The sequence below is a fragment of the Piliocolobus tephrosceles genome, chromosome X (genome assembly GCF_002776525.5).
Source record: "Piliocolobus tephrosceles isolate RC106 chromosome X, ASM277652v3, whole genome shotgun sequence".
NCBI classification, from domain to species: domain Eukaryota; kingdom Metazoa; phylum Chordata; class Mammalia; order Primates; family Cercopithecidae; genus Piliocolobus; species Piliocolobus tephrosceles.
Window position 1 is genome coordinate 42,787,384 of NC_045455.1, and position 19,197 is coordinate 42,806,580.

At 40.8% G+C, this 19,197-nt stretch overlaps 1 non-coding gene and 1 pseudogene across 2 annotated transcripts; one reads left to right on the forward strand and one right to left on the reverse strand.

Moving 5' to 3' along the window:
- Positions 1 to 4,857: 4,857 nt before the first annotated feature.
- On the reverse strand, positions 4,858 to 5,823 carry LOC111521927 (annotated as a pseudogene). Its single transcript, XR_002725120.2, has one exon. The product of XR_002725120.2 is annotated as a phosducin-like protein 3 pseudogene (transcript).
- Positions 5,824 to 17,370: 11,547 nt separating this feature from the next.
- On the forward strand, positions 17,371 to 17,475 carry LOC111522466. Its single transcript, XR_002725252.1, has one exon. It is a non-coding gene; the product is annotated as a U6 spliceosomal RNA (small nuclear RNA).
- The last annotated feature ends 1,722 nt before the right edge of the window (positions 17,476 to 19,197 follow it).

Below are 19,197 nucleotides of genomic sequence, written 5' to 3' on the forward strand. Positions count from 1 at the left end.
ACAAAATAAATAAATAAATAAAAAAGAATTAGCTGGATTTCTGTACACTGTTATGGTAAAAAAACAAGTGAAAGCATTAAGTTATAGAAAAAGATGTGTGATATAATCCCCTATATGAAATTCAAAAGATAGAATTGTTTGTACTTATGCAGAGAGAAAACAGAAAATTGATCAAGAATGTAGAACAAAGTATTATCAGTGGTTACTTCTGGTGAGGAAAGTGGCATTTAAGGTGCAGGGCAGACAGTGAATTTTAGGAGCCAATTCCCTAGGTGTCATATATCTTTTGTAAGTTAAATTTTTACAAAGAGAATGTTTTTAGTTATTTTTTACACGAAAAATGAAAAAATAATTGCATGAAGAAAATTGAGGCAGTTGGAAAGCAGAAACTAAAGTTGTACCAACCAGGATCACATTCTTTTTTTTTTTTTTTTTGAGGCAGAATCTCACTCTGTTGCCCAGGCTGGAGTGCAGTGGCATGATCTCTGCTCACTCGATCATCTGCCTCACAGGTTCAAGCAATTTGGGAGTTGTTTTCTTTTTTTCCCCAGAGTTCAAGTGATTCTCCTGCCTCAGCCTCCCAAGTAGCTGGGATTACAGGCATGTCCGGGTGTGGCTAGTATTTTATAATTTTGGTAGAGACAGGGTTTCATCAGGTTAGCCAGGCTGGTCTCAAACTGCTGACCTCAAGTGATCTGCCTGCCTCAGCCTCCCAAAGTGCTGAGATTACAGGTGTTAGCCACCATGCCTGGCCACATTCTTCTTTAAATAGGAAAAAAGGAAAGACTACAAAATTGTTAATTTTTAATGTCTTTATTTTACATTAGTAATGCCAAATAGGTACAGTTTTGTATGCTTTTTTTTTTTTTGGAACATTTTAAAATTAATTAGTTGCTCAATACATGTAAAACTATTGGCATCAAGTTGAGTATATCTAAAGTAATTCCATACTCACCATGTGGTTAAATTTGGCATCATTTATTTTCAAATAGTAAGACTGCTCAAATGAAACTGGTTGCTGTTTCATAAAAAGTCTTAACTAAGGCCTGGCACGGTGGCTCACGCCTGTAATCCCACCACTTTGCGAGGCTGAGGCAGGTGGGTCACAAAGTCAGGAGTTGCGAGACCAGTCTGGCCAACATGGTGAAACCCCCACTCTACTAAAAATACAGAAATTAGCCAGGCGTGGTGGCGGTCGCCTGTAATCCCAACTACTCGGGAGACTGAGGCAGGAGAATCGCTTGAACCTGGGAGGCGGAGGTTGCAGTGAGCCGAGATGGTGCCACTGCACTCCAGCCTAGATGACAGAGCAAAACTCCATCTCAAAGAAAAAGAAAACAGTCTTATCTGAGCATATTGGCATTTGTGAGATATATAATGTGAGGCTGTCTGGGGGACCAAGAGGCTCAACCTGGTCCTGAAATGAATCCATCTCATCAGTAGGTCAAATGATTCAGCTGCATTCTCCTATAACTTGGTCATTCACCCAGTAAGTAAGAGTAAGTCACAATGTGGTAGGACTTTCTGTGGGGTTTTTTGGGGGGTGGGGTGGGGGGAACAGGATCTCCCCGTGTTACCCAGGCTGGTCTGGAACTACTAGGCTCAAGCAATCCTCCCATCTGTGCTTCCCAAGTAGCTGGGATTACTGGTGCGCCACCATATCTGGATCTGTGATTTCTTAATCAAACCTTGTCCAAATAGGCTGCACATTGTGGCTAAAGGCTGTAATCCCAACACTTTGGGAGGCTGAGGTAGGAGGATTGCTTGAGGCCAGGCATTCAAGATCAGCCTGGGTGACAAAGAGAGGTCCCATCTCTAAAAAAAGAAAAACAAAAATTAAAAATTGGCTAGGCGTAGTGGCTCATGCCTGTAATTCCATCACTTTGGGAGGCCGAGGTAGGTGGATCACCTAAGGTCAGGAGTTCCAGACCAGCCTGGTCAACATGGTGAGACCCCGTCTCTACTAAAAATACAAAAAGAGCTGGGCGTGGTAGTGCATGCCTGTAATCCCAGCTACTTGGGAGGCTGAGACAGGAGAATCACTTGAACCCAGGAGGCAGAGATTGCAGTGAGTCAAGATCGTGCCATTGCACTCCAGCCTTGGTAACAAGCATGACACTCCATCTCAAAAAAAAAATTAAAAATTAAAAATAAGCCAGGGGTGGTGGAAAATGCTGGTAATCCCAGTTACTCACGAGACTGAAGTAGGAAAATTGCTTGAGCCCAGGAGTTCAAGGTTACAGTGAGCTGTGATTGCACCACTGCACTCCAGCCTGGTGACAGAGTAAGGGAGATGCCGTGTCAATCAATCAATCAATCAATCAATCAATCAATTTTAAAAAGGGCTCAAATAGGTGGTTTCAATCAACAGAAAACCATCAAACACCTAGAGAAGTAAGACACTGAGAACCCAATGCTCAGATAATCATTTGTGCCCCTTTTGTATAAACATATAGCCACTTTATAAATATATAGTCAAGAAACCTTCTATTTATATGCAATGATGTATAGTGATTACTATAAATCTAACATATCTTTAAAAAGCATATGCAGGCATACTTAGAGATATTGTGGGTTTAGTTCCAGACCACTGCAATAAAGCAAGTCACATAAAGTTTTTGGTTTCCCAGTGCATATAAAAATTATGTTTACATTATACTGTGGTCTATTAAGTGTGCAATAGCATTACGTCTATAAAAAACAACATACATACCTTAATTTAAAAATACTTTATTGCTAAGAAATGCTGATGATCATCTAATCTTCAGCAAGTTACACTCTTTCCTGGTAGAGGGTCTTCCCTTAATGCTTAATGATCAGGGTGCTTGTTGCTTAAGGTTGGGGTGGCTGTGGAAATTTATTAAAATAAGACACATATGAAGCTTGCTGCACCAATTGACTCTTCCTTTTATGAAGGATTTCTCTGTAACATGCAATCCTGTTTCATCGCGTTAACCACAGAAGAACTTCTTTCCAAGTTGCAGTTTATCCTCTCAAACCCTTCTGGCTGCTTTATCAACTAAGGTTATGTAATATTCTAAATCGTTTGTTGTCATTTCAAGAATGTTCACAGCATATTCACCAGGAGTAGATTTCATCTCAAGAAACCACTTTCTTTGCTCATCCATAAGAAGAAATTCCTTATCCATTCAAGTTTTATCATGAGATTTCCACAATTCAGTCAGATTTTCAGGGGCCACTTATAATTCTAGTTCTTTTGCTATTTCCATCACATCTGCATTTCCTTCCTCCACTGAAATCTTTAACCTCCAAAGTAATTCAGGAGGATCAGGATTGATTTCTTCTGAACTCCTGTTAATGTTGATATTTTTACCTCCTCCCATGAGTCAAGAATATTGTGACAATAATAATAATTAATATTATTTTTATATTATTTATAAAAGAATAATAATAATAGTCAAACATACATTGAGTATATACCATATACAGAGCTGGTCATATAACAGTAAACAGAATCAGTAAGACCTCTATCCTCTAGGAGCTTCTAAATTTTAGAAATTGACAAATATTATCTAAGAAAAATCAAGCCTCCTGTCTCAATACCAGATAGCTTTTATTTTCAATTTTTAGAATTACTTCTACAAAAAAATAAACAAGTTGAACTTTAGGTTTTCCTATTAGAAACTAAATTGAAAAGTTTTTTAAAATCATTTTAAACATTTCCCCCAACAATTTTTTTTTTTCTTTTTTTAAGACAGAGCCTTGCTCTGTCACCCAGGCTGGAGTGCAGTGGCATGATCTCAGCTCACTGCAACCTCCGCCTCCTGGGCTCAAGCGATTCTCCCACCTTAACCTCCCGAGTGGCAGAAACTACAGGCACATGCCACCACGCCTGGCTAGTTTTTGTATTTTTTTTGTAGAGACAGAGTTTCGCCATGTTGCCCAAGCTGCTCTCAGACTCCTGAGCTCAAGTGATATGCCCACCTCGGCCTCCCAAAGTGCTGGGATTACCCCCAATAAATTCTTTATACCCACATACACAAGGTTCAGTAAGATGTTTTAAAAATTGCTCTTTAATGTCACTACAGCATCATTTTTTGATTTTGTTTTGTTTTTTGTGTTTTTTTAGAGACACGGTCTCGCTGTCACTCAGACTGGAGTGCAGTGACACGATCATAGCTTACTGCAGCCTCAAACTCCTGGGCTCAAGTGATCCTCCCACTTCAGCCTCTGGAGTAATTGAATTACAGGCATGCACCACCACACCCAGCTCCAGCATCATATTTAAAGGAAAATATAAAATAGACATGTTCCATAAGATCAAACAGAAGCAAACTCAATTTTTTTAAATATAAAATTCACATAATAGGCCAGGCACAGTGGCTCATGCCTGTAATCCCAGCATTTTGGGAAGCCAAGGCAGGCAGATCACCTGAGGTCAGGCATTCAAGACCAGCCTGGCTAACATGGCAAAACCCCATCTCTACTAAAAGTACAAAATTAGCCGGGCTTGGTGGCGGGTGCCTGTAATCTCAGCTACTTGGGAGGCTGAGGCAGGGAGAATCTCTTGAACCCAGGAGATGGAGGTTGCAGCAAGCTGAGATCACGTCATTGAGTTCTAGCCTGGGTGACAGAGTGAATCTCAAAAAAAATAATAATAAAATAAAATTCACATAATAATACCATTCAGTCTATCCAAATTCTTAATAAAATGGTTCTGTGATTTTTTTCCCACTACTGCTATTACAAACTGGCTGGTATTGATATAAATTTCTTTATTACTTCAGAAGTATATGTCTTATATTTATTCACATCATCATCCTTCAAATTTAAATTCTTCTCAGTTTTTTTTCTTTTTTCTTTTCTTTTCTTTTTTTTTTTTTTTTGCCATACAAATGGCTGGTTTTAATTTTTTTAGAGGAAATACTATAATTAAAAAAAAAAAGAGTTCCAAAATATTTAACAGAATTTCCAGCAATGATTATTTCTAAAATGTAAAGATTTGAAACATAATTTATACAAAACTAAAAAACAGGATTCTTTCTTGCTTTTTCCTTTTTTAAAAAATCCAGACAATTTGTCACAAGAAAGTTCGGCATGTGATAGCAGCTGTCGCCTCAGTCACCCTCGGAACTGCTGCCCCTCCTCAGGGGGACAGAGCGCCGCACTGAGGACAGCAACACGTCTTCAATCGGCTTCTTGGGGTTTTCCTCCAGGTCCGTCATAATTGCTCCAGATTCAGACAGTTTCCATTCCAATTCATCTCTTGTCAGGTTCATGCCGCCAAACACCAGAGGACCAATAAACTGAGCCTTGATATCTCCTTCCAGGTAAACAAATATCGTGGGCAGATTCCTATCAGGATAATTGGGTATGCAGGTTGTTGAAATGGCTTTGATAAATTTGACATCAGGAAACTTCCTGGCAAGTCCACTGAGGTGCTGATTTATCAGGGCACAGAGGGGAATTCCTTGCTTGTAAAGGTGCAAGACGACCCACAAGCCCTCGCCAGCTTTGGTAACTTCTTGAACATAATCCTTCCCTGAGATCTCTAAAACTTCTCCAAATTTATTCTTCAGTTTAGTTGCTTTGCACTCAGCCAGTCTCTGCCGTCTGTACATTTTAATAGCACGTTCACCCTCCTCATTAAACTCGTCTTCATGATCCTCCAGCTCTTCCAAAGTCATATCTTCATATGTTTTCACCACTGACTGCTAGAGGATATGCTGCTCCTTATCTGACTCCTCTTCCAGTTCTTTCAGACTTTCCTTGGGGGGTAAGATACCCTTTTTGCGTAAGATGTCATTCCACTCGGTGTCTGCGTTGGGGTCCTGCATCTTGTTTCCAGTTGCTCAAGCCAGCTGTGCCTCTTCTCAGTTTTTAAAACTAGAGAATTTTTCTTCTGATAGCTGTTAACTGCAGTACAGAACACCATCGCTGGCTATAAATTAAATCTTACCCCCTTAAAACCAGATTTTGTTGAAGAACTACAGGAAGAAAGACAATGTCACATATTCTCTCCACAAGCTCTGTATTTGGTGAATTTTGCTTTAAAATATTCTAATAATGCTGAATATTAACTATAGGTTGTAATTTGATATCCATGACTTTGTAACAATTGGCATAACAGTCAGAAGCTGTCTCCAAAGAAACCAACCAATGGTCCAAGAACAGGAACACAAAAACATGGGCTGAAATTCATGCTTAAGATACTTTCTTTGTAATACTTCCAAAGATTAGCATGAAGAAGTGACCCTGGAAGAGATAGATGGACAAGGAATTTACCCCTATTTAAGAGATGAAAAATACGTGGACTACAAAGTAGTCTCCTGACCAGAAAGTCACATAAATTGCTGGATACATGACTGGGATAAGAACTCAATTCTCCATATTCCCAGCAGCTGCCACAATAACATGCAGGGAAGGGACATTAAAAAATAGAGACGGGCTCAATTGCCACTCGCACACACCCTCCGAGAAGCCAGTTGCAGTGGCTCATACCTGTAATCCCAGCACTTTGGGAGGTGGTGGCGGGCAGATCACTTGAGGTCAGGAGTTTGAGACCAGCCTGGCCAACATGGTGAAACCCCGTCTCTACTAACAATATAAAAATTAACTGGGCATGGTGGCAGGCACCTGTAATTCCAGTTCCTTGGGAGGCTGAGGCCTTCCAGTTACTTGGGAGGAGAACCGCTTGAACCCCGGAGGTGGAGGTTGCAGTGAGCCAGAGGTTGCAGTGAGCTGAGATGGCACCATTGCACTTCAATCTGGGTGACAAGAGTGAAACTCTGTCTCAAAAAAAATAAATAAATAAAAAATAAAATGAAAAGAAAAAAAGACAAATCAGTCAGGCATGGTGGCACAAGCCTGTGGTCCTACCCAATAGGGAGGCTGAGGTGGGAGGATTTGCTTAAGCCTGGAGGTCGAGGCTGCAGTGAGCCATGATCATGCCACTGTACTCCAGCCTGGATGACAAAGCAAGACCCTGTCTCAAAAAAAAAAAAAAAGACATAAAGTGAACATTTTTTATTTATTCTATTTCTCATATTTATCTATATGTTTAGCCAGAATGTATTTATCTAAATCTCTGTTTGGCTTCTTTTAAGTATGAACCTGAGAAATGCTTTTTTTAAAAGTAAAAAGCAACATTAATTCCTAAATGTAGTCAATTATTTGGGGTTTTTTGATTGATTGTGCTCCATATAACATAAATTCTGTGTTTTTAAAAAAGAGTAAAACTAAGCAATACTTTGTTATAACAATAAAATAACTTTAGACAAAACAGAGGCCACAATCATAATAATTTTTCAACCTTCTCTGTGTATTTCTTAATATAACATTTAACTAGTTTATTCTATTTTTTTCCATTTGTTATAATTCAGTAATGGGCAGGGTGCTAGGAAAAATAGAAAATGAAATATGGTCCTAATAAATTTAAATTTGAAACGCTAAAATGGAATGTCCCGTGAGTGCAGTTTTTGTCCCCTCAAAGCAGGGCTCCTTTTGATGTCATGGGAGAGTTCAGAGAGCAGGGATACACGGGCAAGGAAGAAAAGGATCACGGACGGACAATGACTAGAAGTTGGCATCACATTTCAAAACTGGGGTGCTGAATTGCTCTTGCAGCCCTAAAATTATATTCTGAAATGCAAGAACCTGCTGATTCTGAATATACTTGAAAGGAAAAAGGCGAGAACCTCAAACCCTTGAGCACTTTCATTGATAATCAGTAGAAAGGGTTTAAAGGATCAAACCGAGAGATCTTGAGATATGGGTAATACGTTGAATCATGTGAATTGAGATAAAAAAAAAATGTAAGAAGCCACTTCTACATAAATAACACTCCAGAAAAACAATAGAATTAGGCAGAGAGAACACTGTAATGATACAACTTTGGAAAAAAGTGCAAAGTGGCTTTTTCTAAACAAAATTTTTAGTACATCCGAAGCAGTTGTATTTTTAGCTGCAAACATACATAATAATAAACACCAGTGTTTGCTCCTCTGTCAATCAAGATAAAAAGTAGAAATTTATATTCTTGGTCTTTTGCTTCTAATTTTACAGGAAATTATACAATTTGTCCCAGATTGTCATGGAGTGGCAACGAGTGTCATGGAGCAAATTTGACGTGGCAGGCTTGTGATAAAATCACCAAATCTCAGGCCGATCATCTTTCCCACTACCATGGTTCCTCTTGGTTTGTCTAGTCCTTCCCAGGAAGACTTTGTCAGGGCAGAGGGGATTTTTACTCTTGAATTGTGCCTTCCAAGCAGATCCAAGGCTTGCTCTAAAGACTACATCGTCTTCTCTGCATCTCATTCCCTGCCTGGATGATTAGATTTGCTAGAGCTCAAGGTTCGCAGAACCAAAACTTACGGTGAAAAATGTCCCTTGCAAGTTGAATTTAGGCTAGACCAACTCCAACTCCTGCCCGTAGGAGGTGTGTGAAAAGAACGCAGACCGTAGATTCAATCCTCAGGCAGCTGGATGCAATGCCAAGAGTTTCCCAAAACACTGGGAATTCAAAAACACTCATTGGTGTCCCATATTGATAAGAAGCCATGATAGTGACTGCATGTTAAGCTCTTGAGAGAGAATGAGTGATTAAATCACACTAAACCATTTAAATGATAGGTTAGTAACAGGACAGGTATTTCTAGGTCCTGGCTGTACTGTGTAGTCATATAGGGAAGTTACAGCAAACTAGGCCAGCATGGTATTTCCATCTTGTCTAATCTGACCATTTAAGGTCTTCCACCTTGTCACCACCTCGGGGGACGGGGCAGGAGAGAGAGGGAGAATATAAAAGAAAAAAGAGGCTGGGTGCGATGGCCCCCACCTGTAATCCCAGCACTTTGGGAGGCCGAGGCGGGCAGATCACCTGAGGTCAGGAGTTCGAGACCAGCCTGACCAACACAATGAAACCCTGTCTCTACTAAAAATACAAAATTAGCCGGTATGGTGGCACATGCCTGTAATCCCAGCTACTTGGGAGGCTGAGGCAAGCGAATCGCTTGAACTTGGGAGACAGAGGTTGCAGTGAGCCTGGAAACACGAGCGAAACTCCGTCTCAAAAAAAAAGAAGAAGAAAAAGAAAAAAGAGAGATTGAAAGTAGAAACAAAGTAATCTAATTACATCAATCACTTTTCTCTCTTTTGAAGAAGTAAAAAAGTCAGCTTGTATATTTGTATCTATTCCAGCACCTGTTTAATGTTTTATCATGTGGTGTTTCAATACAAGTACATACATCAGAACACCATTTGAATACCAAAGGAGATCTGAAGAGGTACAGCATAACCCAGCACCCTTCAAAATTGGTTTGGCAGCTGGGCCCGGTGGCTCATGCCTGTAATCCCAGCACTTTGGGGGACCAAGGCCAGTGGATCACTTGAGCACAGGAGTTCAAGACCAGCCTGGGCAACATCACGAAACCCCATCTCTACAAAAAACACAATAAGTAAGCCGGGCATGGTGGCACATGCTTGTCATCCCAGCTACTCAGGAGACTGAGGTGAGAGGATCAGTTAAGCCTGGCAGGTCAAAGCTGCAGTTAGATCATACTGCTGCACTCCAGCCCGGGTTACAGAATGAGACCCTGTCTAAAGAAAAAAAAAAAAAAAATTGGTTTGCCACACTGCACTAAAATTTTTTATTTTAAAAAACCTCTACATCTAACCTTAATGGATTTAATAAAGAATAACTAGAATTTTTTTTTAACAATTTGATTTTTTTTAAGGATTGGGAGATTCTAGGGAAAACTGCATCTTTTGGGAGACTTCTTAACATCTCTCTCATAAATTAACCTCATGGGCTGCCAAATATATCACTACAGGTGTGACTCAAAGATCTTCTGTTGTCTAACACAAATAACTAGGAAATAATTGAACTTCTGGAATTGCAGATGACGTCAGAAACTCTATTTTGAAAGAGGGGAAGAGAGATATGGTTAATATCCCAAAACAGGCTGAGTGCAGTGGTTCATGCCTGTAATCCCAGCGCTTTGGGTGGCCGAGGAGGGTGGATCACTTGAGGTCAGGAGTTTGAGACCAGCCTGGCCAACATGGTGAAATCCCATCTGTGCTAAAAATACAAAAATTAGCAGGGCATAATGGTGGGTGCCTGTAATTCCAGCTACTCGGGAGGCTGAGGCAGGAAATTGCTTGAACCCAGGAGGCAGAGGCTGCAGTGAGCCGAGATCACACCACTGCATTCCAGCCTGGGCGACAGAGAAAGGCTCCATCTTGTGAATATATTCCCAAAACAACCACAAACAGTAAGTGTATGTCAGGCCCAGTCACCATCCTGAGTGCTTTACATACATTATCACATTTAATCTTTACAGTTACCTGTAGGGCAGGTATTACTTTCCCCCTCCACAGGTGAGAAAACAGGAGCTTATAAAGATTAAGTATCTTATGCAAGTCAATCCCATTAGTAAGTGGACTGAACTCAAATTTATGTGGCTGTGTTCTTACCCACTATACTTCCTCATAAGTCAGGTTCTGCAAGGGAAAAACACACTCAGAGACGCGCTCTCAGACACGCAGGTTATTCACAGAATCAAGGAATATTGGAGTGATCGTCCCTACTATATTTTGATTACGCCAATATTCCAGACATTAATTCTACTAAATATCTAGGCTCAGCTTTCTGTTAGTAAGTTTAGTGAGTGAGAAAAAGAAAGGTCCAAAAATAAGTCTAGGTTATCACAGAATATCTTTTTGTGATATTCCCTGTACCTGTACACTTACCTGGAAGAAGGCAGGGGAGAGAATAACTAAGTCAGCATCTCATAAGTAACATAAAATGAGCTCTCTTCCTCAGCTGCAAATAAATCAGTATTATGAGGTACCTCACAGTAATGGAATTACGCCTTTAGAGTTACTCCCCATACATGGAAAAAGAATAATGTGCTTATGAGCCCCACACCAGAGGAAATATTGGAATATGGTCAATAAAATAGTGATGTTTTTATCATTTGCATACAGAGACTCTAGGACCATACATCAAAATTTATGAGCCTCAATTACTTAACGCTGGAGAGGCAAGCAAGTTAACCTCAACTGGGAAGCGCAGTCCCACAAACTGTGTATTGTCAAATATACTTTCAAGGACACTAGGGACAACAGTTAGAAGCAGAAATTAAAGAACAAATTAGGGGCTGGGCACAGTGGCTCATGCCTGTAATCCCAACACTTTGGGAGGCTGAGGCAGGAGGATCACTTGAGGTCAGGAGTTCAAGACCAGCCTGACCAACATGGCAAAACCCTGTCTCTACTAAAAATACAAAATTAGCCGGGCGTGGTGGTGGGCACCTATAATCCCAACTACTCAGGAGGCTGAGGCAGGAGAACTGCTTGAACCCAGCAGGTGGAGGTTGCAGTGAGCCGAGATCGTGCCACTGCACTCCTGCCTGGGCAGCAGAGCGAGACTCCATCTCAAAATGAATAAATAAAGAAAAATAAAGAAAGAACAAATTAGGGAAAAAATTGCAATTAAAGATGGTAGACCAAACATATGCATTTATCTCTCTCTCTCTAGAAACTCCCTGAAATTATAGTAAAGAGACTTTTGTGAAGAGTACCATTCCCAAGGACAAAGAGAAGAGGAGAAGAGAAAATATCAAAACTTTTTTTTTCCATTTAAAAATAGAGCTTGGAAAGTAAAAAGGACTAGCCAGTCAAGGTGGCTCATGCCTATAATTCCAGCACTTTGGGAGGCCGAGGTGGGTGGATCACCTGAGGTCAGGAGTTTGAGACCAGCCTGGCCAACATGGTGAAACCCCCTCTCTACTAAAAATACAAAAATTAGCCTGGCATGGTGGTGCGTGCCTGTAATCCCAGCTATTCAGGAGGCTGAGGCAGGAAAATTTCTTGAACCCAGGAAGCAGAGACTGCAGTGAGCTGAAATTGTGAGATGAGGCTATACTCCAGCCTGGGCGACAGAGTGAGACTGTCTCAAAAAAAAAAAAAAAAAAAAAAAAAAGATAAAAATGAAAGTAAAAAGGACAAATGCTAATAAAGTAAGAAGTCCATAAAGAAAGCTTCAAGAGAGATGTGTCCAAGAAGAAGAAACTGATAGAACCGCCTGATGAGCTTGAATATATAATATTAAGAAGGAAGTTTGGCCGGGCGCGGTGGCTCAAGCCTGTAATCCTAGCACTTTGGGAGGCCGAGACGGGTGGATCACGAGGTCAGGAGATCGAGACCATCCTGGCTAACACAGTGAAACTCCGTCTCTACTAAAAAATACAAAAAAAAAAAAAAAAAAAAAAAACTAGCCGGGTGAGGTGGCGGGTGCCTGTAGTCCCAGCTACTCGGGAGGTTGAGGCAGGAGAATGGCGTAAACCCAGGACGGGGAGCTTACAGTGAGCTGAGATCCGGCCACTGAACCCCAGCCTGGGTGACAGAGCGAGACTCCGTCTCAAAAAAAAAAAAAAAAGAAGTTTAAGGAAGGATAGTTAAAGAAAAAATAAAACAGAAAAAAAGGCTAATTAAAGAATGAAGAATAGGATAATTATGTACTTCAATGAATTTTTTAAATGGTTCAAGAAAGCAAAAATAATCATAATATACCACATAGCTCAGGTGTAAATAATATTCACACAGTCATAAAGTCATAATCTGGTAAGTGCTAAAGATTTATCTAAACCAAATTATGATACTCTATGTAGGAGGGATGGGGGATGGTGAGTGTGCACGTATGTATTTAAGACTAGTCAGGGGCTGGGCATGGTGGCTCACATCTGTACTCCCAGCACTTTGGGAGGACAAGGTAGGAGGATCACTTGAGCCCAGGAGCCCAAGACCAGCCTGGGCAATATAGTGAGACCTCATCTGTACAAAAAAAAGTATAAAAAGAGAATATTACTAAAGAGCTAGATTCTCATCTTCCATATCAGGAAGTAACTAGACAACATCTTAACTGAAAAATCTTGATATAGCACTATAAGTAATAAGCAGTTGCTTAGTGACGTGGCTATAATTCTCAAAAGTAACAACTAAAAGTTTGAAAGAGGATGCTTCTAAAGAACCTAAAAATGGAGAAAAGAGGGAGGCAGGTGAGAACTGATTTTCATACATCTTACAGGATTATTTAACTCTTTAAACCATGAGCATTAATAACTCTAATAAAAATGCAATGTTTTAAATTAAGGTGGATTTTCATCTTTTATACAAGGAAAAGGAAATGAAAGTCTAATGGCCTAAGAGGAGAAAAAATTATCATAAACTGGGAGGTGTCTGAAAGTGAGCAAGTAAGGGAAAGACCATTTTAACTTGAAGAATGCATGTTTCAAAGCTGGTAGACTTATCCTTTCCTCAGACACCATCCAAAGCCAACAAGAAAAACAAGAAGCAACAAAAACTTCTTCACCAGTGAAACCGATACACATCTATAGCCCCAAACAGTAAAAGGCAAAGACCCAATGCTCATGGAGAAGCAGTAATTAGCACGGCCCAGAGCGGGAAGTGAAACCTAAGAGCCTAGACTAGAAGCTAGTATGTTGGTCCTCAGGCTCAAGAGCTAGAAGAATCAGATACTGAAGATGGTGACAGAGCGGGGGTTGCTGAAAAGAGAGGGCTTCACTGAAAGTCTACACAAAGAGCATTTGGACTCCAGATCCCAACTCTCCCCTCTGCAGTCAAGGGTCTACCCTCCCCACCTTCACAAGAGGCAGGAGGTTTATTCTCTGGAGCCACTGAACCAAGCTTGAGATGCCTAATCGTTAGGCAGTAGGCACTGTGTCGGGCACAGCTCAGGTGCTGAAAGCAAAGTAGAGGCATTAAGTAAAACTCTGTGTACAGAACCACATGATACCGGGCCTGGCCCAGTGGCTTGTGCCTGTAATCCCGGCACTTTGGGAGGCCGAGGTGGGAGGATCACCTGAGGCCAGGATTTCGAGACCAGCCTGGCCAACATGGCGAAGCCCTATCTTTACTAAAAATACAAAAATTAGTCAAACATGGTGGTACGTGCCTATAATCCCAGCTACTCAGGAGGCTGAGGGAGGGGGATATCACTTGAATCCAGGAGGTGGAGGTTGCAGTGAGCCAAGATCATGCCACTGCACTCTGTACAACAGAGAAAGACTCGGTCTCAAAAAAAAAAGAACCACATGATCCCAGCCCAGCTCCAAGGATGTCTGCAAACCTCTATGAAAACCTCTACTCCCTTCAAAGAGGAGCACCCGGGAACAGTAAGCGCTGTGAACACCCTTCCTACGGAGCCCAGGAAACAGTCAACATCTCGGTGGTAACTATGATGCCCCAAAGACCAGAGGCCCATTCCCAAACTTTTTAGACCGCCTACATTAGCCCCTTGTGTCCCCACCCCAATAAATGACACACTGCATTTCCTGACAAGAGGTGGGTGGGGACCCTGGCCATTTTTCATCTTGTTTAGAAAAAAACAACACAGATGTATATTTTTCTCGCATCCAAGCATTGTGGCTGTCACACTTGTCTTTGTTCAAACTATTTCTTCTGCCACAAGTGCCCTCCAGCCCCTCATCTTCCTGGTAAAATCTTCATTCCAAGAACATCCAGAAGGTTGTCTTCTTTCTCTAGTTTTCCTTTTTTCTCTTCCACTTGGCAGAATGAATTACTCTTGCATGGTTATTCCCATAGCTCTTTCAGCTTACCTTCAAGACAGCATTTTGTTCTGCTGTACCCTTGTCATTATGAACTCCTTGGTGAAAAAAAAAAAAAAAAGCAATGTGTCCTATCCTTCATTGAATCACCAATATCTCCAATCTCTTGGATCAAAGTCTGATAAGAATCAGCTAGTGCCATCAAAAGACTCGCTATCATCTTCCAGGAATTCCACAAAGCCTGAGGAGCTGCCTATGTATTGGGAAAAATTAGCATAGTATACTCCGTGTCAGAATGCAACATGAAATATATTTATTACTTTTATGTAATAAAAAGCATGAAAGTTTCTTTTTTTTTGAGACAGAGTTTTTGCGCTTGTCGCCCAGACTGGAGTGATAGGGCGCGATCTCAGCTTACTGCAACCTCTGCCTCCTGGGTTCAAGCGATTATCCTGCCTCAGCCTCCAGAGTAGCTGAGACTACAGACACAAGCCAACACGCCCAGCTAATTTTTGTACTTTTAGTAGAGACGGGGTTTCACCATGTTGGCCAGTCTGGTCTCAAACTCCTGACCTCAAGTGATCTACCTGCCTTGGCCTCCCAAAGTGCTGGGATTACAGGCATGAGCCACCGTGCCCAGCCTGAAAGTTTCTTTAAGCTAGAAATAAGACCCTAGAAATATATGTATCCATGAGCTTCACTGTCTTTCTTGGGGGAAAAATCACCGCCCAATCAATTCAGTAAACACTTTTCAGAAAGCTTGGTCCTGAATAATACACAGCATGGTTCTTAATAACTAACCTGTTTGGATCATCTAGTTCCCCACATCAGAGGGACAGTTTTGGGAGAATAAGAAGAAGGGGAATTTAATAAAGCGCTTGTCAGCATCTTAGAAAGTACGGGACATGCTTGTAACCATGTGCTGGTTGTCTGACTACACAAGGAAGGCCTGGAAGAAGAGATCTATAGGACTTTCTCTATGGCCTATGCTCTAGGCCTTATTGTTAATAGCAGCAACTACTCTTAGTGTGTTTAGCCCTGGAAGATCACAGCAGACGCCAATGAGAAACATCCCACTTGATATTGCCACAGTCCAGAGTAGTTAGACCCTTTCAAACAATTCTCTTTGAAAATGAGCTCACCATCAAAAATCTTAACACCAGAGGAAACCAACGTCCTTCCTGAGAGGGATGCATTAAATACACAGAAAGGAAGAATTTACAGTACAGGAAGTAGGAGTAACAGAACAATCTGAAAGGGACTTTAAAATAAGTTTGGAGCTGGGCAAGGTAGCAAGAAGCTGTAGTCCCAACTACTGGGAGGCCGAGGCAGGAGGCTTGCTAGAGCCCAGAAGTGCAAATTCAGCCTGGACAACATAGCAAGACCCTGTCTCAATTTTTAAAAGAATACAAAGGCGTGCAGTGAAAAGAGTATTACATCATCCTGGACAAATCCCTTTAAATGATAATATTAATAACTTTGTTTGAAATGTGTATAGAGCTTGAGAAAGAATAGAATCTACAAGGCAAGAACAGGACATTATTTTTTAAATTATCTCCATATTTTTAAATGGGCTAAATGAAATAGTAGAGATGAAAATATTGAGGCTGGGCACAGTGGCTCACACCTATAATCCCAACACTTTGCGAGGCCAAGGTGGGAGGATCATGAGGTCAGGAGTTTGAGACCAGCCTGGCCAACATGGAGAAACCCTGTCTCTCCTAAAAATACAAACATTAGCCAAGCGTGGTGGTGCATGCCTGTAATTCCAGCTACTTGGGAAGCTGAGACAGGAGAAGCACTTGAACTCAGGAGGCAGAGGTTACAGTGAACGAAGATTGCTCCAGGCCAGGCGACAGAGTGAGACTCTGTCTCAAAAAAAAAAAAAAAAAAGAAGAAGAAGAAAAAAGAAAGGAAAATATAGTCACTTGGATTTTCAATAGGTAGAACACTATTCTAGGGCCTGGTAGAAAGTATAACTTTTAGACTCCATGTATATTCAGCTTATTTTATTTTATTTTTGAGACAGGTTCTTGCCCTGTCACCCAGGCTGGAGTTCAGTGGCACAATCATGGCTCACTAGAGCTTCAACCTCTTAGGCTCAAGCAATTCTCCCATCTCAGCCTCCCATGCAGCTGGGACTACAGGCATGAGCCACCCTAGTGTCATATTCAGCTAATTTTTTTTTTCTTCTGCTGAGATGAAGTCTCACTTTGTCTCGAACTCCTGGGCTCAAGCCAACCTCTTGCCTCAGCCTCCCAAAGTGCTGGGATTACAGGGATAAGTTACCACACCCAGACCCTGCATCCACTTTCAAAGAGTCTTTAACAGAGTTCTCCAGCCTGGATTCCTCACTAGGGTTTCTTCTCATACACCATTACCAAAAAATTGTTGCATGCTACCATGTGACCAGCATTAAGCTGGAGAGGAGGGAAGTGGTAAGAAAAATGAAGGCCAGTCTCTGCCCTTGAAGAATTTACTCTTTAGTAAGAAAGTGATTTCTGTGAGAGACGTACAATAATAGAATATACTCTAATGATGAAACCTGTCATTGTAACAGTTACCACGTGCCCAGCTCTGTATAAAATGCCCACCCTATTGCATTTTGTAATCCTCATAACACTATAAGATCAGTATTATCATATCCATTTTACCATAGAGAAAACAGGTGCTCAGAAAGTTACAGTAACTTTCCCAGGTCAAACAAGTAGTAAATTTTAGAGTTAGAATTTCAACCCATGTCTTCTGTCCCCAGCACCACCCACCCACCTCCTCTTTTTTTGCTATACTTGGCTGCGTTTGCACAAAATGCTTTCAGGGGCTCACTTCAACAGCACATCTACTCAAATTGGAACAATACAGAGATCAAGCATGACCCCTGCACAAGGATGACACGCAAATTCATGAAGCATTCCTTAAAAAGAAAACAAAAAGTAAAGATGCTTTCAGAGCTTGCAGGAAGGAGAAATGGTTTGACCTCATAAAAGTCTCCGTCTTCCTCTTAATAGGAATCATTTTTTTCTACACCATAATAAAACAATCATCACTCCGAGCATAATGTTTTGTCTAAAAAGTCAATAAATTATACATAAGTCATGGTTCCAACTTACAAGAAGCTTCTACTTTAGATAAAAAGTGAAGGGAAAACTATATCATGTGTAAATATTATAATACATAAATAATATATGTGTAATGTATAAAAATGAATGCTAGGAAGAACAGTAAAGATAGTCAAAGAAAGCAGCATGAAGGAAAGGATAAGAGAAGAAAAGCAAAGGAGTCAAGGAAGAATAGAAAGATCGTAGTGGGCCGGGGCAGTGGCTCACACCTGTAATCTCAGCACTTTGGGAAGCAGAGGTGGGTGGATCACCTGAGGTCAGGAGTTTGAGACCAGCCTGGCTAACATGGTGAAACCCCATCTCTACTGAAAATACAAAAATTACCCGGGCATGGTGACAGGTGCCTGTAATCTCAGCTACTCGGGGGGCTGACACAGGAAAATCACTTGAACCCGGGAAGCCAGAGGTTGCAGTGAGCTGAGATTGAGCCACTGCACTCCAGCCTGGGCAACAAGAGTGAAACTCCATCTGAAAAAAAAAAAAAAAATCGTAGGGAAGTCAACTCAAAGGTTTGGGAAATTTAATCCATGTGTTCACATGAACATTGGCAGTTTTTCAATCCTGGCTCTTCTATTTACCAACTATTTGAAAGGTATTATTAACCTCTGAACCCCAAGTGTTAATGTCTTTATCTCTTAAATAGGGCTAAGAATTCCAGCTTACAAGGAGCTTCTACTTTGTATAGAGAGAAAGTAGGGGGGGGTGGGGAATTATCTCATGTGTAATTATTATATTTATATAAAATTTATGCAATATAAATATTATGCAGGCTTTTGTCAGAACTAAATGAGATAATCTATGTGACATGCTCAGTGCCCTACACATCCCCAGAAGTCAACAAATGTCAGAAATATGCATGTATATTATTCCATCAAAAGCTGAGAAATTTGAGGGAAATGTAATTACAGCCTTCTAGAACATGAAGGGTTTTGAAAGAAAAGATGATAACTGTTTTCCATGTTCACAGAGGAGATAACCCCCCCCCCAAAAAAAAGGATTTAAATTAATACGATGGGAGTATCAGAGGTTGGAATACATTTCAGAGAGTTGGAAGAGGGGCAGGTTATTAAATGAGAAGAGATTGTTGTCTCTTTGGACACATTTTAGAGAAGGCCTTCATAAGGCAGGGGGATAGATTCCTTCTAGGACTAAGATGATAGGATTCTGTGAATATATAAGTTGGTATTTGCCAATAAAAACTTCCTCCTGTGTGGCCCTTTTTATCCAATAATGATTTCCTGCTCTACTTTGGCTGCCAAATGTATCCAAAATGTAATCAGTGTGTAGATTCATAAGTGAAATTGCAAGCTTTAGAAATCATGGCTAATGCTCTAATCATTTGTAGTAGAGTTTTAAAGCCAGCCAGTGTTTAAGGGGTCTTGGGTTTTAAACTCAGCTGTAGTTTTGTTTTAACCTTTTCTCCTTCCAAAGCCTCAGATACCAGCAAGAATCCTCTTCCTCAAGCACTTTCTTTTCTCATTAGAAATACTCCCAATTTCATCATCCCAATTACATCTTGAGTCAAA